The sequence below is a fragment of the Leuresthes tenuis genome, unplaced genomic scaffold, assembly GCF_036924035.1.
Source record: "Leuresthes tenuis unplaced genomic scaffold, fLeuTen1.0.hap1 SCAF_9, whole genome shotgun sequence".
In the NCBI taxonomy this organism is placed as follows: Eukaryota; Metazoa; Chordata; class Actinopteri; order Atheriniformes; family Atherinopsidae; genus Leuresthes; species Leuresthes tenuis.
The window spans coordinates 36,967,020-36,991,767 of NW_027325363.1; the positions used below are offsets into that span (position 1 = coordinate 36,967,020).

At 36.4% G+C, this 24,748-nt stretch overlaps 14 non-coding genes across 14 annotated transcripts; all 14 read left to right on the forward strand.

Annotated features, from left to right (window-relative positions):
• Positions 1 to 7,200: 7,200 nt before the first annotated feature.
• Positions 7,201 to 7,272, forward strand: trnaq-cug (transfer RNA glutamine (anticodon CUG)). Its single transcript has one exon. It is a non-coding gene; the product is annotated as a tRNA-Gln (tRNA).
• Positions 7,273 to 8,525: 1,253 nt separating this feature from the next.
• On the forward strand, positions 8,526 to 8,597 carry trnaq-cug (transfer RNA glutamine (anticodon CUG)). Its single transcript has one exon. It is a non-coding gene; the product is annotated as a tRNA-Gln (tRNA).
• A 1,253-nt stretch (positions 8,598 to 9,850) lies between these two features.
• On the forward strand, positions 9,851 to 9,922 carry trnaq-cug (transfer RNA glutamine (anticodon CUG)). Its single transcript has one exon. It is a non-coding gene; the product is annotated as a tRNA-Gln (tRNA).
• A 1,253-nt stretch (positions 9,923 to 11,175) lies between these two features.
• trnaq-cug (transfer RNA glutamine (anticodon CUG)) lies at positions 11,176 to 11,247 on the forward strand. The gene has a single exon. It is a non-coding gene; the product is annotated as a tRNA-Gln (tRNA).
• Positions 11,248 to 12,328: 1,081 nt separating this feature from the next.
• Positions 12,329 to 12,400, forward strand: trnaq-cug (transfer RNA glutamine (anticodon CUG)). The gene has a single exon. It is a non-coding gene; the product is annotated as a tRNA-Gln (tRNA).
• Positions 12,401 to 13,650: 1,250 nt separating this feature from the next.
• trnaq-cug (transfer RNA glutamine (anticodon CUG)) lies at positions 13,651 to 13,722 on the forward strand. The gene has a single exon. It is a non-coding gene; the product is annotated as a tRNA-Gln (tRNA).
• A 1,081-nt stretch (positions 13,723 to 14,803) lies between these two features.
• trnaq-cug (transfer RNA glutamine (anticodon CUG)) lies at positions 14,804 to 14,875 on the forward strand. Its single transcript has one exon. It is a non-coding gene; the product is annotated as a tRNA-Gln (tRNA).
• A 1,250-nt stretch (positions 14,876 to 16,125) lies between these two features.
• trnaq-cug (transfer RNA glutamine (anticodon CUG)) lies at positions 16,126 to 16,197 on the forward strand. Its single transcript has one exon. It is a non-coding gene; the product is annotated as a tRNA-Gln (tRNA).
• A 1,081-nt stretch (positions 16,198 to 17,278) lies between these two features.
• On the forward strand, positions 17,279 to 17,350 carry trnaq-cug (transfer RNA glutamine (anticodon CUG)). Its single transcript has one exon. It is a non-coding gene; the product is annotated as a tRNA-Gln (tRNA).
• Positions 17,351 to 18,600: 1,250 nt separating this feature from the next.
• On the forward strand, positions 18,601 to 18,672 carry trnaq-cug (transfer RNA glutamine (anticodon CUG)). The gene has a single exon. It is a non-coding gene; the product is annotated as a tRNA-Gln (tRNA).
• Positions 18,673 to 19,753: 1,081 nt separating this feature from the next.
• Positions 19,754 to 19,825, forward strand: trnaq-cug (transfer RNA glutamine (anticodon CUG)). Its single transcript has one exon. It is a non-coding gene; the product is annotated as a tRNA-Gln (tRNA).
• A 1,253-nt stretch (positions 19,826 to 21,078) lies between these two features.
• trnaq-cug (transfer RNA glutamine (anticodon CUG)) lies at positions 21,079 to 21,150 on the forward strand. Its single transcript has one exon. It is a non-coding gene; the product is annotated as a tRNA-Gln (tRNA).
• Positions 21,151 to 22,403: 1,253 nt separating this feature from the next.
• On the forward strand, positions 22,404 to 22,475 carry trnaq-cug (transfer RNA glutamine (anticodon CUG)). The gene has a single exon. It is a non-coding gene; the product is annotated as a tRNA-Gln (tRNA).
• Positions 22,476 to 23,556: 1,081 nt separating this feature from the next.
• trnaq-cug (transfer RNA glutamine (anticodon CUG)) lies at positions 23,557 to 23,628 on the forward strand. Its single transcript has one exon. It is a non-coding gene; the product is annotated as a tRNA-Gln (tRNA).
• Positions 23,629 to 24,748: the final 1,120 nt, after the last annotated feature.

Below are 24,748 nucleotides of genomic sequence, written 5' to 3' on the forward strand. Positions count from 1 at the left end.
GGTTACAGACAGATTGGTATCAGGAAAATTTTCAGGACCAACTTGAAGGTCGAGATTGGCAAATTAAGACACATAATATTTATGTGGCGCCTGAAGGCGTGGCGGCAGGTGTTGCCCTGACCTCTGCACAACTTCCCTGGTATATGATGGCAGAAGAAGCGGCCCCACATGTATCATTGGCATTACACCCACAGCATCAGGCAAAAGAGCTAGGGAGTATTGTTAAACGGGCACTCCTACAATCCGATTGGGTAAATACACAACTTCCACAAGTTCAGTATTCTGCGCAAGCTCGCACATATCGCATTCAGGTTTCAGGGGAAGATACAGTCACATTAGAGCATGCACAGATCTCTAGACATCATGGCCGTGAACGTACAGATCACGTGGAGGCGGCAGCTCTACTCGCCAGCCTCCCTGAACACCTATGGGCACAGGGTCCGACAGATGTTGGACAAGTTAAGTACAAGCCCATTACATTCCAGGTGCGTGAGGGTCCCCCTATTTGGATAAGGCAGTATCCTCATAAACCTCAGGCGGAAGAAGGACTTAGGGACACTATTGATGGCCTGTTACAAAAGGGGGTGTTAGAACCCTCGTCCTCAGAGTGGAACACACCCATTTTACCTATTGAAAAGAAAGGGACAGGTAAATATCGCATGGCACATGACCTACGGGCAATCAACGATATTCTCCTCACTCCTACAGTTCCTGTTCCGAATCCATATGTGGCTCTAACCAATTTGGATCCTAAACATGAGTGGTTTACCTGCATTGACTTGGCTAATGCATTCTTTTGTCTTCCCTTGGCGGAAGACTGCAGGCACATTTTCTCGTTTTCGTATCAGCACAAGCAGCTACAGTACACCAGGCTGCCACAAGGGTTCGCTTTGTCCCCAGGGATTTTTAACCAGGTTTTAAAAGATATCCTGAGTGATTGCCCACTACCAGAGCAGGTGACTCTCGTTCAGTATGTAGATGATTTGTTGTTGGCAGCGCCCACTGCGGCTCTGTGTTTGGAAGCAACTAAAAATGTCCTTTTACATCTTGCAAGAACAGGGTTCAAGGTCAGCAAAGCCAAACTTCAGGTTGCACGGCGGCAGGTAGCGTTTTTGGGCAGGCAAATTTCCCAAAAAGGAGCAGGGCTCTCCCCTCAGCACAGGTCTACTATTCTCCATCACTCTAAGCCAGTGAAGGTAAAGGACATGTTGTCTTTCTTAGGGTTGACGGGCTATAGTAGGACTTACATAGCCAATTACACCGGCTTAACTAGACCTCTGCGGGCCCTAGTGAAAGAACAAGGCATGCGCAACCTGTCAGCGACCCTGAATTGGACTCAGGAGGCGGAGGAAGCCTTTATTGCACTAAAACAGGCCCTCTCCACAGCAGCAGACCTAGCTATACCCGATTATAGCTTACCATTCTACTTGGATGTCTCTGGAACAGAACTTTGCACTAATGGCGTCCTGTTCCAGAGAAAAGGGGGTGAGAGAGTAGTACTAATGTATATCAGTGTGATGCTAGACAATATGGAAAAGCGCCATCCTATGTGTACACAACAGGCAGCAGGGATAGCAAAGCTCATTCAAAAAACTGCACACATTGTCATGGGACATCAACTGCACATTCTGACCACACATAGCGTTGTGGCCTATGTGAACTCACAGACTTTTACGCTGACTGCTCTGAGACAAAGACGACTGAGCAAAATTCTCGAGGCACCAAACCTGACTTTCACTCATGAAGGCATAAACATGGCAGATCAGCTAGGAACAGGTGAGCCACATGAGTGTACGGACAGAGTGCAGAAAGAGGAGAAAGTACGACTGGACCTACAAACAGAACCGATACCAGGGGCCAGAGAACTATACACAGACGGCTGTTGCTTCAGGGATGAACGAGAAGGACTGAAAGCAGCATATGCAGTTGTAGAAGACGTGCAAGGGGAACTGATCACACGACAAACAGAGAGACTGGAAGGACAGCAGTCAGCACAAAGAGCAGAAGTACTGGCAGTAATAGCAGCACTGAGGCTAGGGGAAGGGCAGGAAGTAAACATTTACACAGATTCAGCCTATGCAGCAGGAGCAGTACATGTGGAACTGAAACAGTGGTTGAGGGCTGGATTTCTAACCGCAACAAATAAACCCATCAGACATGAGGCAGAAATGAAAGAGCTAGCGGAGGCCCTACTACTCCCGAGCAAAGTAGCTGTTATCAAATGTAAGGGCCATGAGAAAAATGACTCACCTACAAAAAAGGGAAACGACGCAGCAGATATGGCAGCTAAAACCGCGGCAGGATATGTGGTGAAGGCGATCCTCATGTACGCTGAGACAGAGAAAGACACAGACATGACCGCACTGATAGCTGAGCAAGCTGCGGCCTCTCCACAAGAAAAGACATTATGGAAAGCGAGAGGGGCGACAGAAGTACACGGCCTCTGGAGGGGCCCAGATGGACGACCTATACTACCTCCAGGGATCAGACAGACAGCGTTGGCGGAGGCACATGGAGTGGGACATGTGGGGGTAGCTCAAATGATGAGAAATCTAGAGCACTGGTGGCATCCATACCTAAAGGACATGGCCAAACATTTTGTGGGGTCATGCGAGGAGTGTCTAAAGTACAATGTCAGACCAACAGTGAAACCACACCCTGGATGTTATCCATTGGAGGTAAAGCCAGGGAAAGAAATCATCATTGATTACACAGACATGATCACACCGGTGAAAGGGTATAGGTATATTCTGATGTGTGTGGACGCATATTCAGGATGGCCTGAAGCATGGCCTACCAAGAAAGAGGATGGTAAGTCGGTAATAAAATTTCTGATCAACCATTATATCCCCAGGTATGGATTTCCAGAAAGGATCAGGTCAGACAACGGCACTCACTTCAAAAACCAAGAGTTGCAACAGGTTGAGGCCATGCTAGGGCTAAAACACAAGTTTGGTACTGTCTACCATCCACAATCACAGGGTAAGGTTGAGAGAATGAATCAGACAGTGAAGAGCAAATTGGCTAAAATCTGTGCACAGACCAAAATGAATTGGCTAGATGCGTTGCCCTTAGCCTTAATGTCCATCAGGAGCTCTGTTAATCAGTCCACAAGGTTTACACCACATGAGCTCCAGACAGGGAGAGCTTTTCCTGGACCTCAATCTAAGTTGCCAGGAACAGGACATATTGAACAACACCTAACCCACAAAATGTATTTCCATGAACTCCAAAGTCTCGTTGCAGAATTTTCAAAGCAGGTGGCGAGTAGCAGAGGAGAGGGCCAACCAGCGCCGGCTCCAGAGGCTGAGTGGGTATTGCTGAGGGTCATCAAACGAAAGTGGTCGGAGCCAAGGTGGACGGGGCCCTATCAGGTGACCGAGAGGACCTCCCACGCAGTCCGAGTCAAAGGGAAAGGTGATACGTGGTTCCATTGGAGCCAGTGTGCGGCAGCCGAGGAACCTCAACGCTCCCTAGCAGCGACTCACCAGGCGCTGAAAGATTTGCACACTGTACCAGCTGGTACAGAGGAAAAGTCCACCAACCAACAAGGGGCAGAATAATCCCCTGGTGGCATTTTGCAGGCAGAAGTAGTACACTTCTGCCTCCTTGCAACGACATCACTCACGAGCAGGAAGGGTGTTAGACCCGGGCTCCAACTCAACCCTCATCTGGAAACGTCAGCCCTCACCTTCTTCATATTACCAGCGACTGACTTTCCTTAAAGAGCACCCGGAGTTGTGCTTCTCAGAAGAACGGCACCAGATGACGTCATCGCAGTTGAATTCTTTTATTTTTGGATTTGTTATACTCATAATCGTGTTTGCTGGGGCTTTGCTTAAACTTGCTCTTACAGGTCATACCAAGTTATAATCATTGCAGTATCACCCTTATGTTATCTTTTTAATAATGTGTGCTATTTGCTAAGGAGTTGGGTAATGTTGACAAACTATAAGGTTTAAAGCTCCTCTAGGGGTAACCCCGCCTAGAGCACCCTGACGGATAAGGTCTGACTTACCAAGAAAGTTTTGCTTGCTATTTTTATCATACTTGAGACACAGTGAAACATATTAGAATGTTATTGTTTGGGAGTTGGAAAATTCTCACATGTTGTGCAGCCATCACGTGCGTGATTGTCCCCCTGATCTTCTGGTTATGTGAACCCAGTCTCTAAAACAATGCATGAACACTCGGGGATTGACAATCCGCTGGATGAATGGCTGACCAAGGTGTTTGGGAAATGGAAGACTCTGATAATGTCACTTTTTGTATCTCTTGCTATATTCGTCGCTATTTTGGTGACTTGTGGTTGTTGCTGTATCCCATGTATCCGTTCACTTGCCATTAGACTTATAACTACCACTATAGAGGGGAAGGCTCCCTCCCCTTTGGTAATGCCACTGCTGAACCCTCCCGATCCTGATACAGATGAAGATGATATCATCAGAATGTCAGAGATTGTGTGATCACCTTGTAGTGATCAAAAGGGGGCGTGAAGTTTTTCAATTTATTTTTAGTCATGTATTGTTACTCAGCCATTTGTGTGATCTCTTAATAGAGATCAAAAGGGGGTATTGTGAGTGAGGATAGCTGTATAAGGTGATATCCTGTATAACTGACTTGCTAATTTCTGTGCTTGCACAGCAGCCTGATAAGGAAATATCTCTGAGAACAACAGGTTGTAAAACTAGGACCGCACCTACAACGGTCTTCTGAAAGTAACGCCTTATACCAGTACACACACGCACACACATAGAGGAAGAGATAAGATATTGACGCACACACATCTCATAAGGCGGAGACTGAACTCAAGTCTATATAACATCACACCCCTAGACAAAGACAGAGCTTTTCCGTACTTTGTGCTGTTCGCATGCATTGTACTGAACTGCTCTCCGCACTTTGCAAACTGCGTAAATAAAACTGTGATGATTCTTATATCGTCTCCTCTGTCTTCCTCCTTCACTGCATCAACGGACTCGGAAAGAGGTACAGGTTAACCTCAACAACCTTTATGCAGATTTTTCAAACCCCCGGTACCGTATCATAGGATTACAGGACAGGGCTTTTGACCGAAGCAAACTGGATTCATATCAGGCTATTTGAAGGGGGGCTATTCACATTTAGGCCTAAGATGGGTGAGAATATCAAAACAGTATTCTAAGTACCACATCAGACTATAATGGTGATAACACACCTATTGAAATTTCAACTTCAGCAGTCTCAGCTATTATGTAAGTAATGGGTGAGAATGCTCAGGAATTTGGAGGTGAGATGGGCATCATCATGCCTCTTGAAATTCCAAATTCTGGAGGCTCATCAGCTATTATGTAAGCAGAGGTGAGAATGCTGATCATTGATGACAGTGCTACTCTTCCTGCTCTTGTTTTCTTCTCCATTTTCCTCGTTGTGGAGTCGTTAGCGGTAACCTTCCCATAGCAGCGACACCTCTGTGACTGAAAAGACTGCAACGACTGTCGCATTGACTCCAGCCACAATATATGGTCGGGACGACCGCGTGAAGTCATCAACACCGCTCGCTCGAGCCATCACGGCAACGACGCTTGGCCTTTAAAGTGCTGCGTTAAGACCGCAGTTTCCCTTGGAGGCGGGGTTCAAATTCCACTTCTGACAAAGCAACCTTCTCCAAGAGAATGGTTTTCACTGGCGAGGCAACCCAACTTCACTCCTTGCTTGGCTATGCGATGTTGTATTGCTATTCTGGCACTGTGTCGTCCAGTTTAAAGATTGTTGCAGCCATTTTACATCTGAAGAGTTCTTGCTTCCAAATGCTATGCCTACTATTTGTTTGCCTCAGGAGTCCTCTTAAACAAACACGTGACATTATTGTGGTTATTAAACAACTTAAACAACAGCCAATACACTTGAACACCATGCAGATCCACATATTCACTCGAATGATCCCTGGGCCCGCCGACAATATTGTGCAAGAATCCCTTTCATGGTCAGGATGGCAGAACAACACTTTTGTTCCCCTGGTCATAAGACTGGACCACTCTTCATTGGGTGGCCAGGGATAATCATGATTAAACCCATATTCACATGCATATCAGAACTGTTTGCACATGAGCACATCACACAATTTCATATTCATTTTTTCATACTTATATCCTATTACACTTTACAGTAATGCGCTGCATTATCATGTTATTATGTTGTTACTAGGGCTGTCAAACGATTATTTTTTAATGGCGATTAATCACACTTTTTCCATAGTTAACTCACGATTATTCTCTATTTTGAAAATTTAGTTAGAATCAAATAAACACAAAGAAAAAATGTCTTTTATCTTTATATCTATAAATTATATAGCCTGTATATATCCTGTAAACCTTTCTTTCTTTGCCTCTGTCACAACTTCGCGATTAATCACACTTTTTCCATAGTTAACTCACGATTATTCTCTATTTTGAAAATTTAGTTAGAATCAAATAAACACAAAGAAAAAATGTCTTTTATCTTTATATCTATAAATTATATAGCCTGTATATATCCTGTAAACCTTTCTTTCTTTGCCTCTGTCACAACTTCGCGATTAATCACACTTTTTCCATAGTTAACTCACGATTATTCTCTATTTTGTAAATTTAGTTAGAATCAAATAAACACAAAGAAAAAATGTCTTTTCTCTTTATATCTATACATTATATACCCTGTATATATACCCTGTAAACCTTTCTTTCTTTGCCTCTGTCACAACTTCATTTAAGAGTGCTTCAAACTCATATTATCTAAATGCTTTGACGTAAGTCTTAAGATTAAGAAATAAGACTGAAATAACTCATTTGTGCTTTTCTCTGTTAGATAATGGTTCAAACGAATTAATCAACAATGGTTAATATTTTGTATTAATGGTCATATTCTCCGTTATAATATAAAAAAGGCCCATTTTTTATGTAAATTAGTTCATTTTGGGTTACTGAACCAGTCCAGATTTTTATTTTGAAGTATTTACCTGAACATTTCCAAGCTTACGGTGAAGACTTTCTGTTTGATTTTAGAATATTCACATTTGAACTGGAAGAAGGGTTTAAGAGTGAAAGCACTTTTATATTTAGATTCTTCTTTTCCAGGAGTTCAGATGTAACTGGGCAAATCGACTTCATTTGTTCAGACCTTTGGCAAAGTGCATAGAGAGGAAGAATTTTTTTTTTTTTGAAGTTATGATACTGTATGTAGGGTTCCATGGTGTAATGGTCAGCACTTTGGACTCTGAATCCAGCGATCCGAGTTCAAATCTCGGTGGAACCTGATCTTTGCTTTCAACAACCAATTCTTCCCTTTGTCATGTTTGATGAGAACGCTGAATCTGTCATATATGAATACCTCACTTACAGTTACTCATTTAATACTTGTTTTGATACACAACATCCACTACACTAAATTTTGATGAGACAGAGGAGCATCATCAGCAGCAGGCTGCTGTCTCTGAGCTGCTCCACAAACAGACTCAACAACACTTTTGTCCCCCTGGTCATAAGACTGGACAACTCTTCATTGGGTGGCCAGGGATAATCATGATTAAACCCATATTCACATGCATATCAGAACTGTTTGCACATGAGCACATCACACAATTTCATATTCATTTTTTCATACTTATATCCTATTACACTTTACAGTAATGCGCTGCATTATCATGTTATTATGTTGTTACCAGGGCTGTCAAACAATTATTTTTTAATTGCGATTAATCACACTTTTTCCATAGTTAACTCACGATTATTCTCTATTTTGAAAATTTAGTTAGAATCAAATAAACACAAAGAAAAAATGTCTTTTATCTTTATATCTATAAATTATATAGCCTGTATATATCCTGTAAACCTTTCTTTCTTTGCCTCTGTCACAACTTCGCGATTAATCACACTTTTTCCATAGTTAACTCACGATTATTCTCTATTTTGTAAATTTAGTTAGAATCAAATAAACACAAAGAAAAATTGGCTTTTCTCTTTATATCTATACATTATATACCCTGTATATATACCCTGTAAACCTTTCTTTCTTTGCCTCTGTCACAACTTCATTTAAGAGTGCTTCAAACTCATATTATCTAAATGCTTTGACGTAAGTCTTAAGATTAAGAAATAAGACTGAAATAACTCATTTGTGCTTTTCTCTGTTAGATAATGGTTCAAACGAATTAATCAACAATGGTTAATATTTTGTATTAATGGTCATATTCTCCGTTATAATATACAAAAGGCCCATTTTTTATGTAAATGAGTTCATTTTGGGTTACTGAACCAATCCAGATTTTTATTTTGAAGTATTTACCTGAACATTTCCAAGCTTACGGTGAAGACTTTCTGTTTGATTTTAGAATATTCACATTTGAACTGGAAGAAGGGTTTAAGAGTGAAAGCACTTTTATATTTAGATTCTTCTTTTCCAGGAGTTCAGATGTAACTGGGCAAATCGACTTCATTTGTTCAGACCTTTGGCAAAGTGCATAGAGAGGAAGAATTTTTTTTTTTTTGAAGTTATGATACTGTATGTGGGGTTCCATGGTGTAATGGTCAGCACTTTGGACTCTGAATCCAACGATCCGAGTTCAAATCTCGGTGGAACCTGATCTTTGCTTTCAACAACCAATTCTTCCCTTTGTCATGTTTGATGAGAACACTCAATCTGTCATATATGAATACCTCACTTACAGTTATTCATTTAATGCTTGTTTTGATACACAACATCCACTACACTAAATTTTGATGAGACAGAGGAGCATCATCAGCAGCAGGCTGCTGTCTCTGAGCTGCTCCACAAACAGACTCAACAACACTTTTGTCCCCCTGGTCATAAGACTGGACAACTCTTCATTGGGTGGCCAGGGATAATCATGATTAAACCCATATTCACATGCATATCAGAACTGTTTGCACATGAGCACATCACACAATTTCATATTCATTTTTTCATACTTATATCCTATTACACTTTACAGTAATGCGCTGCATTATCATGTTATTATGTTGTTACCAGGGCTGTCAAACAATTATTTTTTAATTGCGATTAATCACACTTTTTCCATAGTTAACTCACGATTATTCTCTATTTTGAAAATTTAGTTAGAATCAAATAAACACAAAGAAAAAATGTCTTTTATCTTTATATCTATAAATTATATAGCCTGTATATATCCTGTAAACCTTTCTTTCTTTGCCTCTGTCACAACTTCGCGATTAATCACACTTTTTCCATAGTTAACTCACGATTATTCTCTATTTTGTAAATTTAGTTAGAATCAAATAAACACAAAGAAAAAATGTCTTTTCTCTTTATATCTATACATTATATACCCTGTATATATACCCTGTAAACCTTTCTTTCTTTGCCTCTGTCACAACTTCATTTAAGAGTGCTTCAAACTCATATTATCTAAATGGTTTGACGTAAGTCTTAAGATTAAGAAATAAGACTGAAATAACTCATTTGTGCTTTTCTCTGTTAGATAATGGTTCAAACGAATTAATCAACAATGGTTAATATTTTGTATTAATGGTCATATTCTCCGTTATAATATAAAAAAGGCCCATTTTTTATGTAAATTAGTTCATTTTGGGTTACTGAACCAGTCCAGATTTTTATTTTGAAGTATTTACCTGAACATTTCCAAGCTTACGGTGAAGACTTTCTGTTTGATTTTAGAATATTCACATTTGAACTGGAAGAAGGGTTTAAGAGTGAAAGCACTTTTATATTTAGATTCTTCTTTTCCAGGAGTTCAGATGTAACTGGGCAAATCGACTTCATTTGTTCAGACCTTTGGCAAAGTGCATAGAGAGGAAGAATTTTTTTTTTTTTGAAGTTATGATACTGTATGTAGGGTTCCATGGTGTAATGGTCAGCACTTTGGACTCTGAATCCAGCGATCCGAGTTCAAATCTCGGTGGAACCTGATCTTTGCTTTCAACAACCAATTCTTCCCTTTGTCATGTTTGATGAGAACGCTGAATCTGTCATATATGAATACCTCACTTACAGTTACTCATTTAATACTTGTTTTGATACACAACATCCACTACACTAAATTTTGATGAGACAGAGGAGCATCATCAGCAGCAGGCTGCTGTCTCTGAGCTGCTCCACAAACAGACTCAACAACACTTTTGTCCCCCTGGTCATAAGACTGGACAACTCTTCATTGGGTGGCCAGGGATAATCATGATTAAACCCATATTCACATGCATATCAGAACTGTTTGCACATGAGCACATCACACAATTTCATATTCATTTTTTCATACTTATATCCTATTACACTTTACAGTAATGCGCTGCATTATCATGTTATTATGTTGTTACCAGGGCTGTCAAACAATTATTTTTTAATTGCGATTAATCACACTTTTTCCATAGTTAACTCACGATTATTCTCTATTTTGAAAATTTAGTTAGAATCAAATAAACACAAAGAAAAAATGTCTTTTATCTTTATATCTATAAATTATATAGCCTGTATATATCCTGTAAACCTTTCTTTCTTTGCCTCTGTCACAACTTCGCGATTAATCACACTTTTTCCATAGTTAACTCACGATTATTCTCTATTTTGTAAATTTAGTTAGAATCAAATAAACACAAAGAAAAATTGGCTTTTCTCTTTATATCTATACATTATATACCCTGTATATATACCCTGTAAACCTTTCTTTCTTTGCCTCTGTCACAACTTCATTTAAGAGTGCTTCAAACTCATATTATCTAAATGCTTTGACGTAAGTCTTAAGATTAAGAAATAAGACTGAAATAACTCATTTGTGCTTTTCTCTGTTAGATAATGGTTCAAACGAATTAATCAACAATGGTTAATATTTTGTATTAATGGTCATATTCTCCGTTATAATATACAAAAGGCCCATTTTTTATGTAAATGAGTTCATTTTGGGTTACTGAACCAATCCAGATTTTTATTTTGAAGTATTTACCTGAACATTTCCAAGCTTACGGTGAAGACTTTCTGTTTGATTTTAGAATATTCACATTTGAACTGGAAGAAGGGTTTAAGAGTGAAAGCACTTTTATATTTAGATTCTTCTTTTCCAGGAGTTCAGATGTAACTGGGCAAATCGACTTCATTTGTTCAGACCTTTGGCAAAGTGCATAGAGAGGAAGAATTTTTTTTTTTTTGAAGTTATGATACTGTATGTGGGGTTCCATGGTGTAATGGTCAGCACTTTGGACTCTGAATCCAACGATCCGAGTTCAAATCTCGGTGGAACCTGATCTTTGCTTTCAACAACCAATTCTTCCCTTTGTCATGTTTGATGAGAACACTCAATCTGTCATATATGAATACCTCACTTACAGTTATTCATTTAATGCTTGTTTTGATACACAACATCCACTACACTAAATTTTGATGAGACAGAGGAGCATCATCAGCAGCAGGCTGCTGTCTCTGAGCTGCTCCACAAACAGACTCAACAACACTTTTGTCCCCCTGGTCATAAGACTGGACAACTCTTCATTGGGTGGCCAGGGATAATCATGATTAAACCCATATTCACATGCATATCAGAACTGTTTGCACATGAGCACATCACACAATTTCATATTCATTTTTTCATACTTATATCCTATTACACTTTACAGTAATGCGCTGCATTATCATGTTATTATGTTGTTACCAGGGCTGTCAAACAATTATTTTTTAATTGCGATTAATCACACTTTTTCCATAGTTAACTCACGATTATTCTCTATTTTGAAAATTTAGTTAGAATCAAATAAACACAAAGAAAAAATGGCTTTTCTCTTTATATCTATACATTATATACCCTGTATATATACCCTGTAAACCTTTCTTTCTTTGCCTCTGTCACAACTTCATTTAAGAGTGGTTCAAACTCATATTATCTACATGCTTTGAAGTAAGTCTTAAGATTAAGAAATAAGACTGAAATAACTCATTTGTGCTTTTCTCTGTTAGATAATGGTTCAAACGAATTAATCAACAATGGTTAATATTTTGTATTAATGGTCATATTCTCCGTTATAATATAAAAAAGGCCCATTTTTTATGTAAATGAGTTCATTTTGGGTTACTGAACCAGTCCAGATTTTTATTTTGAACTATTTACCTGAACATTTCCAAGCTTACGGTGAAGACTTTCTGTTTGATTTTAGAATATTCACATTTGAACTGGAAGAAGGGTTTAAGAGTGAAAGCACTTATATATTTAGATTCTTCTTTTCCAGGAGTTCAGATGTAACTGGGCAAATCGACTTCATTTGGTCAGACCTTTGGCAAAGTGCATAGAGAGGAAGAATTTTTTTTTTTTAAGTTATGATACTGTATGTAGGGTTCCATGGTGTAATGGTCAGCACTTTGGACTCTGAATCCAACGATCCGAGTTCAAATCTCGGTGGAACCTGATCTTTGCTTTCAACAACCAATTCTTCCCTTTGTCATGTTTGATGAGAACACTCAATCTGTCATATATGAATACCTCACTTACAGTTATTCATTTAATGCTTGTTTTGATACACAACATCCACTACACTAAATTCTGATGAGACAGAGGAGCATCATCAGCAGCAGGCTGCTGTCTCTGAGCTGCTCCACAAACAGACTCAACAACACTTTTGTCCCCCTGGTCATAAGACTGGACAACTCTTCATTGGGTGGCCAGGGATAATCATGATTAAACCCATATTCACATGCATATCAGAACTGTTTGCACATGAGCACATCACACAATTTCATATTCATTTTTTCATACTTATATCCTATTACACTTTACAGTAATGCGCTGCATTATCATGTTATTATGTTGTTACCAGGGCTGTCAAACAATTATTTTTTAATTGCGATTAATCACACTTTTTCCATAGTTAACTCACGATTATTCTCTATTTTGAAAATTTAGTTAGAATCAAATAAACACAAAGAAAAAATGTCTTTTATCTTTATATCTATAAATTATATAGCCTGTATATATCCTGTAAACCTTTCTTTCTTTGCCTCTGTCACAACTTCGCGATTAATCACACTTTTTCCATAGTTAACTCACGATTATTCTCTATTTTGTAAATTTAGTTAGAATCAAATAAACACAAAGAAAAATTGGCTTTTCTCTTTATATCTATACATTATATACCCTGTATATATACCCTGTAAACCTTTCTTTCTTTGCCTCTGTCACAACTTCATTTAAGAGTGCTTCAAACTCATATTATCTAAATGCTTTGACGTAAGTCTTAAGATTAAGAAATAAGACTGAAATAACTCATTTGTGCTTTTCTCTGTTAGATAATGGTTCAAACGAATTAATCAACAATGGTTAATATTTTGTATTAATGGTCATATTCTCCGTTATAATATACAAAAGGCCCATTTTTTATGTAAATGAGTTCATTTTGGGTTACTGAACCAATCCAGATTTTTATTTTGAACTATTTACCTGAACATTTCCAAGCTTACGGTGAAGACTTTCTGTTTGATTTTAGAATATTCACATTTGAACTGGAAGAAGGGTTTAAGAGTGAAAGCACTTATATATTTAGATTCTTCTTTTCCAGGAGTTCAGATGTAACTGGGCAAATCGACTTCATTTGGTCAGACCTTTGGCAAAGTGCATAGAGAGGAAGAATTTTTTTTTTTAAGTTATGATACTGTATGTAGGGTTCCATGGTGTAATGGTCAGCACTTTGGACTCTGAATCCAACGATCCGAGTTCAAATCTCGGTGGAACCTGATCTTTGCTTTCAACAACCAATTCTTCCCTTTGTCATGTTTGATGAGAACACTCAATCTGTCATATATGAATACCTCACTTACAGTTATTCATTTAATGCTTGTTTTGATACACAACATCCACTACACTAAATTCTGATGAGACAGAGGAGCATCATCAGCAGCAGGCTGCTGTCTCTGAGCTGCTCCACAAACAGACTCAACAACACTTTTGTCCCCCTGGTCATAAGACTGGACAACTCTTCATTGGGTGGCCAGGGATAATCATGATTAAACCCATATTCACATGCATATCAGAACTGTTTGCACATGAGCACATCACACAATTTCATATTCATTTTTTCATACTTATATCCTATTACACTTTACAGTAATGCGCTGCATTATCATGTTATTATGTTGTTACCAGGGCTGTCAAACAATTATTTTTTAATTGCGATTAATCACACTTTTTCCATAGTTAACTCACGATTATTCTCTATTTTGAAAATTTAGTTAGAATCAAATAAACACAAAGAAAAAATGGCTTTTCTCTTTATATCTATACATTATATACCCTGTATATATACCCTGTAAACCTTTCTTTCTTTGCCTCTGTCACAACTTCATTTAAGAGTGGTTCAAACTCATATTATCTACATGCTTTGAAGTAAGTCTTAAGATTAAGAAATAAGACTGAAATAACTCATTTGTGCTTTTCTCTGTTAGATAATGGTTCAAACGAATTAATCAACAATGGTTAATATTTTGTATTAATGGTCATATTCTCCGTTATAATATAAAAAAGGCCCATTTTTTATGTAAATGAGTTCATTTTGGGTTACTGAACCAGTCCAGATTTTTATTTTGAACTATTTACCTGAACATTTCCAAGCTTACGGTGAAGACTTTCTGTTTGATTTTAGAATATTCACATTTGAACTGGAAGAAGGGTTTAAGAGTGAAAGCACTTATATATTTAGATTCTTCTTTTCCAGGAGTTCAGATGTAACTGGGCAAATCGACTTCATTTGGTCAGACCTTTGGCAAAGTGCATAGAGAGGAAGAATTTTTTTTTTTTAAGTTATGATACTGTATGTAGGGTTCCATGGTGTAATGGTCAGCACTTTGGACTCTGAATCCAACGATCCGAGTTCAAATCTCGGTGGAACCTGATCTTTGCTTTCAACAACCAATTCTTCCCTTTGTCATGTTTGATGAGAACACTCAATCTGTCATATATGAATACCTCACTTACAGTTATTCATTTAATGCTTGTTTTGATACACAACATCCACTACACTAAATTCTGATGAGACAGAGGAGCATCATCAGCAGCAGGCTGCTGTCTCTGAGCTGCTCCACAAACAGACTCAACAACACTTTTGTCCCCCTGGTCATAAGACTGGACAACTCTTCATTGGGTGGCCAGGGATAATCATGATTAAACCCATATTCACATGCATATCAGAACTGTTTGCACATGAGCACATCACACAATTTCATATTCATTTTTTCATACTTATATCCTATTACACTTTACAGTAATGCGCTGCATTATCATGTTATTATGTTGTTACCAGGGCTGTCAAACAATTATTTTTTAATTGCGATTAATCACACTTTTTCCATAGTTAACTCACGATTATTCTCTATTTTGAAAATTTAGTTAGAATCAAATAAACACAAAGAAAAAATGTCTTTTATCTTTATATCTATAAATTATATAGCCTGTATATATCCTGTAAACCTTTCTTTCTTTGCCTCTGTCACAACTTCGCGATTAATCACACTTTTTCCATAGTTAACTCACGATTATTCTCTATTTTGTAAATTTAGTTAGAATCAAATAAACACAAAGAAAAAATGTCTTTTCTCTTTATATCTATACATTATATACCCTGTATATATACCCTGTAAACCTTTCTTTCTTTGCCTCTGTCACAACTTCATTTAAGAGTGCTTCAAACTCATATTATCTAAATGGTTTGACGTAAGTCTTAAGATTAAGAAATAAGACTGAAATAACTCATTTGTGCTTTTCTCTGTTAGATAATGGTTCAAACGAATTAATCAACAATGGTTAATATTTTGTATTAATGGTCATATTCTCCGTTATAATATAAAAAAGGCCCATTTTTTATGTAAATTAGTTCATTTTGGGTTACTGAACCAGTCCAGATTTTTATTTTGAAGTATTTACCTGAACATTTCCAAGCTTACGGTGAAGACTTTCTGTTTGATTTTAGAATATTCACATTTGAACTGGAAGAAGGGTTTAAGAGTGAAAGCACTTTTATATTTAGATTCTTCTTTTCCAGGAGTTCAGATGTAACTGGGCAAATCGACTTCATTTGGTCAGACCTTTGGCAAAGTGCATAGAGAGGAAGAATTTTTTTTTTGAAGTTATGATACTGTATGTGGGGTTCCATGGTGTAATGGTCAGCACTTTGGACTCTGAATCCAACGATCCGAGTTCAAATCTCGGTGGAACCTGATCTTTGCTTTCAACAACCAATTCTTCCCTTTGTCATGTTTGATGAGAACACTCAATCTGTCATATATGAATACCTCACTTACAGTTATTCATTTAATGCTTGTTTTGATACACAACATCCACTACACTAAATTTTGATGAGACAGAGGAGCATCATCAGCAGCAGGCTGCTGTCTCTGAGCTGCTCCACAAACAGACTCAACAACACTTTTGTCCCCCTGGTCATAAGACTGGACAACTCTTCATTGGGTGGCCAGGGATAATCATGATTAAACCCATATTCACATGCATATCAGAACTGTTTGCACATGAGCACATCACACAATTTCATATTCATTTTTTCATACTTATATCCTATTACACTTTACAGTAATGCGCTGCATTATCATGTTATTATGTTGTTACCAGGGCTGTCAAACAATTATTTTTTAATTGCGATTAATCACACTTTTTCCATAGTTAACTCACGATTATTCTCTATTTTGAAAATTTAGTTAGAATCAAATAAACACAAAGAAAAAATGGCTTTTCTCTTTATATCTATACATTATATACCCTGTATATATACCCTGTAAACCTTTCTTTCTTTGCCTCTGTCACAACTTCATTTAAGAGTGGTTCAAACTCATATTATCTACATGCTTTGAAGTAAGTCTTAAGATTAAGAAATAAGACTGAAATAACTCATTTGTGCTTTTCTCTGTTAGATAATGGTTCAAACGAATTAATCAACAATGGTTAATATTTTGTATTAATGGTCATATTCTCCGTTATAATATAAAAAAGGCCCATTTTTTATGTAAATGAGTTCATTTTGGGTTACTGAACCAGTCCAGATTTTTATTTTGAACTATTTACCTGAACATTTCCAAGCTTACGGTGAAGACTTTCTGTTTGATTTTAGAATATTCACATTTGAACTGGAAGAAGGGTTTAAGAGTGAAAGCACTTATATATTTAGATTCTTCTTTTCCAGGAGTTCAGATGTAACTGGGCAAATCGACTTCATTTGGTCAGACCTTTGGCAAAGTGCATAGAGAGGAAGAATTTTTTTTTTTTAAGTTATGATACTGTATGTAGGGTTCCATGGTGTAATGGTCAGCACTTTGGACTCTGAATCCAACGATCCGAGTTCAAATCTCGGTGGAACCTGATCTTTGCTTTCAACAACCAATTCTTCCCTTTGTCATGTTTGATGAGAACACTCAATCTGTCATATATGAATACCTCACTTACAGTTATTCATTTAATGCTTGTTTTGATACACAACATCCACTACACTAAATTCTGATGAGACAGAGGAGCATCATCAGCAGCAGGCTGCTGTCTCTGAGCTGCTCCACAAACAGACTCAACAACACTTTTGTCCCCCTGGTCATAAGACTGGACAACTCTTCATTGGGTGGCCAGGGATAATCATGATTAAACCCATATTCACATGCATATCAGAACTGTTTGCACATGAGCACATCACACAATTTCATATTCATTTTTTCATACTTATATCCTATTACACTTTACAGTAATGCGCTGCATTATCATGTTATTATGTTGTTACCAGGGCTGTCAAACAATTATTTTTTAATTGCGATTAATCACACTTTTTCCATAGTTAACTCACGATTATTCTCTATTTTGAAAATTTAGTTAGAATCAAATAAACACAAAGAAAAAATGTCTTTTATCTTTATATCTATAAATTATATAGCCTGTATATATCCTGTAAACCTTTCTTTCTTTGCCTCTGTCACAACTTCGCGATTAATCACACTTTTTCCATAGTTAACTCACGATTATTCTCTATTTTGTAAATTTAGTTAGAATCAAATAAACACAAAGAAAAATTGGCTTTTCTCTTTATATCTATACATTATATACCCTGTATATATACCCTGTAAACCTTTCTTTCTTTGCCTCTGTCACAACTTCATTTAAGAGTGCTTCAAACTCATATTATCTAAATGCTTTGACGTAAGTCTTAAGATTAAGAAATAAGACTGAAATAACTCATTTGTGCTTTTCTCTGTTAGATAATGGTTCAAACGAATTAATCAACAATGGTTAATATTTTGTATTAATGGTCATATTCTCCGTTATAATATACAAAAGGCCCATTTTTTATGTAAATGAGTTCATTTTGGGTTACTGAACCAATCCAGATTTTTATTTTGAACTATTTACCTGAACATTTCCAAGCTTACGGTGAAGACTTTCTGTTTGATTTTAGAATATTCACATTTGAACTGGAAGAAGGGTTTAAGAGTGAAAGCACTTATATATTTAGATTCTTCTTTTCCAGGAGTTCAGATGTAACTGGGCAAATCGACTTCATTTGGTCAGACCTTTGGCAAAGTGCATAGAGAGGAAGAATTTTTTTTTTTAAGTTATGATACTGTATGTAGGGTTCCATGGTGTAATGGTCAGCACTTTGGACTCTGAATCCAACGATCCGAGTTCAAATCTCGGTGGAACCTGATCTTTGCTTTCAACAACCAATTCTTCCCTTTGTCATGTTTGATGAGAACACTCAATCTGTCATATATGAATACCTCACTTACAGTTATTCATTTAATGCTTGTTTTGATACACAACATCCACTACACTAAATTCTGATGAGACAGAGGAGCATCATCAGCAGCAGGCTGCTGTCTCTGAGCTGCTCCACAAACAGACTCAACAACACTTTTGTCCCCCTGGTCATAAGACTGGACAACTCTTCATTGGGTGGCCAGGGATAATCATGATTAAACCCATATTCACATGCATATCAGAACTGTTTGCACATGAGCACATCACACAATTTCATATTCATTTTTTCATACTTATATCCTATTACACTTTACAGTAATGCGCTGCATTATCATGTTATTATGTTGTTACCAGGGCTGTCAAACAATTATTTTTTAATTGCGATTAATCACACTTTTTCCATAGTTAACTCACGATTATTCTCTATTTTGAAAATTTAGTTAGAATCAAATAAACACAAAGAAAAAATGGCTTTTCTCTTTATATCTATACATTATATACCCTGTATATATACCCTGTAAACCTTTCTTTCTTTGCCTCTGTCACAACTTCATTTAAGAGTGGTTCAAACTCATATTATCTACATGCTTTGAAGTAAGTCTTAAGATTAAGAAATAAGACTGAAATAACTCATTTGTGCTTTTCTCTGTTAGATAATGGTTCAAACGAATTAATCAACAATGGTTAATATTTTGTATTAATGGTCATATTCTCCGTTATAATATAAAAAAGGCCCATTTTTTATGTAAATGAGTTCATTTTGGGTTACTGAACCAGTCCAGATTTTTATTTTGAACTATTTACCTGAACATTTCCAAGCTTACGGTGAAGACTTTCTGTTTGATTTTAGAATATTCACATTTGAACTGGAAGAAGGGTTTAAGAGTGAAAGCACTTATATATTTAGATTCTTCTTTTCCAGGAGTTCAGATGTAACTGGGCAAATCGACTTCATTTGGTCAGACCTTTGGCAAAGTGCATAGAGAGGAAGAATTTTTTTTTTTTAAGTTATGATACTGTATGTAGGGTTCCATGGTGTAATGGTCAGCACTTTGGACTCTGAATCCAACGATCCGAGTTCAAATCTCGGTGGAACCTGATCTTTGCTTTCAACAACCAATTCTTCCCTTTGTCATGTTTGATGAGAACACTCAATCTGTCATATATGAATACCTCACTTACAGTTATTCATTTAATGCTTGTTTTGATACACAACATCCACTACACTAAATTCTGATGAGACAGAGGAGCATCATCAGCAGCAGGCTGCTGTCTCTGAGCTGCTCCACAAACAGACTCAACAACACTTTTGTCCCCCTGGTCATAAGACTGGACAACTCTTCATTGGGTGGCCAGGGATAATCATGATTAAACCCATATTCACATGCATATCAGAACTGTTTGCACATGAGCACATCACACAATTTCATATTCATTTTTTCATACTTATATCCTATTACACTTTACAGTAATGCGCTGCATTATCATGTTATTATGTTGTTACCAGGGCTGTCAAACAATTATTTTTTAATTGCGATTAATCACACTTTTTCCATAGTTAACTCACGATTATTCTCTATTTTGAAAATTTAGTTAGAATCAAATAAACACAAAGAAAAAATGTCTTTTATCTTTATATCTATAAATTATATAGCCTGTATATATCCTGTAAACCTTTCTTTCTTTGCCTCTGTCACAACTTCGCGATTAATCACACTTTTTCCATAGTTAACTCACGATTATTCTCTATTTTGTAAATTTAGTTAGAATCAAATAAACACAAAGAAAAAATGTCTTTTCTCTTTATATCTATACATTATATACCCTGTATATATACCCTGTAAACCTTTCTTTCTTTGCCTCTGTCACAACTTCATTTAAGAGTGCTTCAAACTCATATTATCTAAATGGTTTGACGTAAGTCTTAAGATTAAGAAATAAGACTGAAATAACTCATTTGTGCTTTTCTCTGTTAGATAATGGTTCAAACGAATTAATCAACAATGGTTAATATTTTGTATTAATGGTCATATTCTCCGTTATAATATAAAAAAGGCCCATTTTTTATGTAAATTAGTTCATTTTGGGTTACTGAACCAGTCCAGATTTTTATTTTGAAGTATTTACCTGAACATTTCCAAGCTTACGGTGAAGACTTTCTGTTTGATTTTAGAATATTCACATTTGAACTGGAAGAAGGGTTTAAGAGTGAAAGCACTTTTATATTTAGATTCTTCTTTTCCAGGAGTTCAGATGTAACTGGGCAAATCGACTTCATTTGTTCAGACCTTTGGCAAAGTGCATAGAGAGGAAGAATTTTTTTTTTTTTGAAGTTATGATACTGTATGTAGGGTTCCATGGTGTAATGGTCAGCACTTTGGACTCTGAATCCAGCGATCCGAGTTCAAATCTCGGTGGAACCTGATCTTTGCTTTCAACAACCAATTCTTCCCTTTGTCATGTTTGATGAGAACGCTGAATCTGTCATATATGAATACCTCACTTACAGTTACTCATTTAATACTTGTTTTGATACACAACATCCACTACACTAAATTTTGATGAGACAGAGGAGCATCATCAGCAGCAGGCTGCTGTCTCTGAGCTGCTCCACAAACAGACTCAACAACACTTTTGTCCCCCTGGTCATAAGACTGGACAACTCTTCATTGGGTGGCCAGGGATAATCATGATTAAACCCATATTCACATGCATATCAGAACTGTTTGCACATGAGCACATCACACAATTTCATATTCATTTTTTCATACTTATATCCTATTACACTTTACAGTAATGCGCTGCATTATCATGTTATTATGTTGTTACCAGGGCTGTCAAACAATTATTTTTTAATTGCGATTAATCACACTTTTTCCATAGTTAACTCACGATTATTCTCTATTTTGAAAATTTAGTTAGAATCAAATAAACACAAAGAAAAAATGTCTTTTATCTTTATATCTATAAATTATATAGCCTGTATATATCCTGTAAACCTTTCTTTCTTTGCCTCTGTCACAACTTCGCGATTAATCACACTTTTTCCATAGTTAACTCACGATTATTCTCTATTTTGTAAATTTAGTTAGAATCAAATAAACACAAAGAAAAATTGGCTTTTCTCTTTATATCTATACATTATATACCCTGTATATATACCCTGTAAACCTTTCTTTCTTTGCCTCTGTCACAACTTCATTTAAGAGTGCTTCAAACTCATATTATCTAAATGCTTTGACGTAAGTCTTAAGATTAAGAAATAAGACTGAAATAACTCATTTGTGCTTTTCTCTGTTAGATAATGGTTCAAACGAATTAATCAACAATGGTTAATATTTTGTATTAATGGTCATATTCTCCGTTATAATATACAAAAGGCCCATTTTTTATGTAAATGAGTTCATTTTGGGTTACTGAACCAATCCAGATTTTTATTTTGAAGTATTTACCTGAACATTTCCAAGCTTACGGTGAAGACTTTCTGTTTGATTTTAGAATATTCACATTTGAACTGGAAGAAGGGTTTAAGAGTGAAAGCACTTTTATATTTAGATTCTTCTTTTCCAGGAGTTCAGATGTAACTGGGCAAATCGACTTCATTTGTTCAGACCTTTGGCAAAGTGCATAGAGAGGAAGAATTTTTTTTTTTTTGAAGTTATGATACTGTATGTGGGGTTCCATGGTGTAATGGTCAGCACTTTGGACTCTGAATCCAACGATCCGAGTTCAAATCTCGGTGGAACCTGATCTTTGCTTTCAACAACCAATTCTTCCCTTTGTCATGTTTGATGAGAACACTCAATCTGTCATATATGAATACCTCACTTACAGTTATTCATTTAATGCTTGTTTTGATACACAACATCCACTACACTAAATTTTGATGAGACAGAGGAGCATCATCAGCAGCAGGCTGCTGTCTCTGAGCTGCTCCACAAACAGACTCAACAACACTTTTGTCCCCCTGGTCATAAGACTGGACAACTCTTCATTGGGTGGCCAGGGATAATCATGATTAAACCCATATTCACATGCATATCAGAACTGTTTGCACATGAGCACATCACACAATTTCATATTCATTTTTTCATACTTATATCCTATTACACTTTACAGTAATGCGCTGCATTATCATGTTATTATGTTGTTACCAGGGCTGTCAAACAATTATTTTTTAATTGCGATTAATCACACTTTTTCCATAGTTAACTCACGATTATTCTCTATTTTGAAAATTTAGTTAGAATCAAATAAACACAAAGAAAAAATGGCTTTTCTCTTTATATCTATACATTATATACCCTGTATATATACCCTGTAAACCTTTCTTTCTTTGCCTCTGTCACAACTTCATTTAAGAGTGGTTCAAACTCATATTATCTACATGCTTTGAAGTAAGTCTTAAGATTAAGAAATAAGACTGAAATAACTCATTTGTGCTTTTCTCTGTTAGATAATGGTTCAAACGAATTAATCAACAATGGTTAATATTTTGTATTAATGGTCATATTCTCCGTTATAATATAAAAAAGGCCCATTTTTTATGTAAATGAGTTCATTTTGGGTTACTGAACCAGTCCAGATTTTTATTTTGAACTATTTACCTGAACATTTCCAAGCTTACGGTGAAGACTTTCTGTTTGATTTTAGAATATTCACATTTGAACTGGAAGAAGGGTTTAAGAGTGAAAGCACTTATATATTTAGATTCTTCTTTTCCAGGAGTTCAGATGTAACTGGGCAAATCGACTTCATTTGGTCAGACCTTTGGCAAAGTGCATAGAGAGGAAGAATTTTTTTTTTTTAAGTTATGATACTGTATGTAGGGTTCCATGGTGTAATGGTCAGCACTTTGGACTCTGAATCCAACGATCCGAGTTCAAATCTCGGTGGAACCTGATCTTTGCTTTCAACAACCAATTCTTCCCTTTGTCATGTTTGATGAGAACACTCAATCTGTCATATATGAATACCTCACTTACAGTTATTCATTTAATGCTTGTTTTGATACACAACATCCACTACACTAAATTCTGATGAGACAGAGGAGCATCATCAGCAGCAGGCTGCTGTCTCTGAGCTGCTCCACAAACAGACTCAACAACACTTTTGTCCCCCTGGTCATAAGACTGGACAACTCTTCATTGGGTGGCCAGGGATAATCATGATTAAACCCATATTCACATGCATATCAGAACTGTTTGCACATGAGCACATCACACAATTTCATATTCATTTTTTCATACTTATATCCTATTACACTTTACAGTAATGCGCTGCATTATCATGTTATTATGTTGTTACCAGGGCTGTCAAACAATTATTTTTTAATTGCGATTAATCACACTTTTTCCATAGTTAACTCACGATTATTCTCTATTTTGAAAATTTAGTTAGAATCAAATAAACACAAAGAAAAAATGTCTTTTATCTTTATATCTATAAATTATATAGCCTGTATATATCCTGTAAACCTTTCTTTCTTTGCCTCTGTCACAACTTCGCGATTAATCACACTTTTTCCATAGTTAACTCACGATTATTCTCTATTTTGTAAATTTAGTTAGAATCAAATAAACACAAAGAAAAATTGGCTTTTCTCTTTATATCTATACATTATATACCCTGTATATATACCCTGTAAACCTTTCTTTCTTTGCCTCTGTCACAACTTCATTTAAGAGTGCTTCAAACTCATATTATCTAAATGCTTTGACGTAAGTCTTAAGATTAAGAAATAAGACTGAAATAACTCATTTGTGCTTTTCTCTGTTAGATAATGGTTCAAACGAATTAATCAACAATGGTTAATATTTTGTATTAATGGTCATATTCTCCGTTATAATATACAAAAGGCCCATTTTTTATGTAAATGAGTTCATTTTGGGTTACTGAACCAATCCAGATTTTTATTTTGAAGTATTTACCTGAACATTTCCAAGCTTACGGTGAAGACTTTCTGTTTGATTTTAGAATATTCACATTTGAACTGGAAGAAGGGTTTAAGAGTGAAAGCAC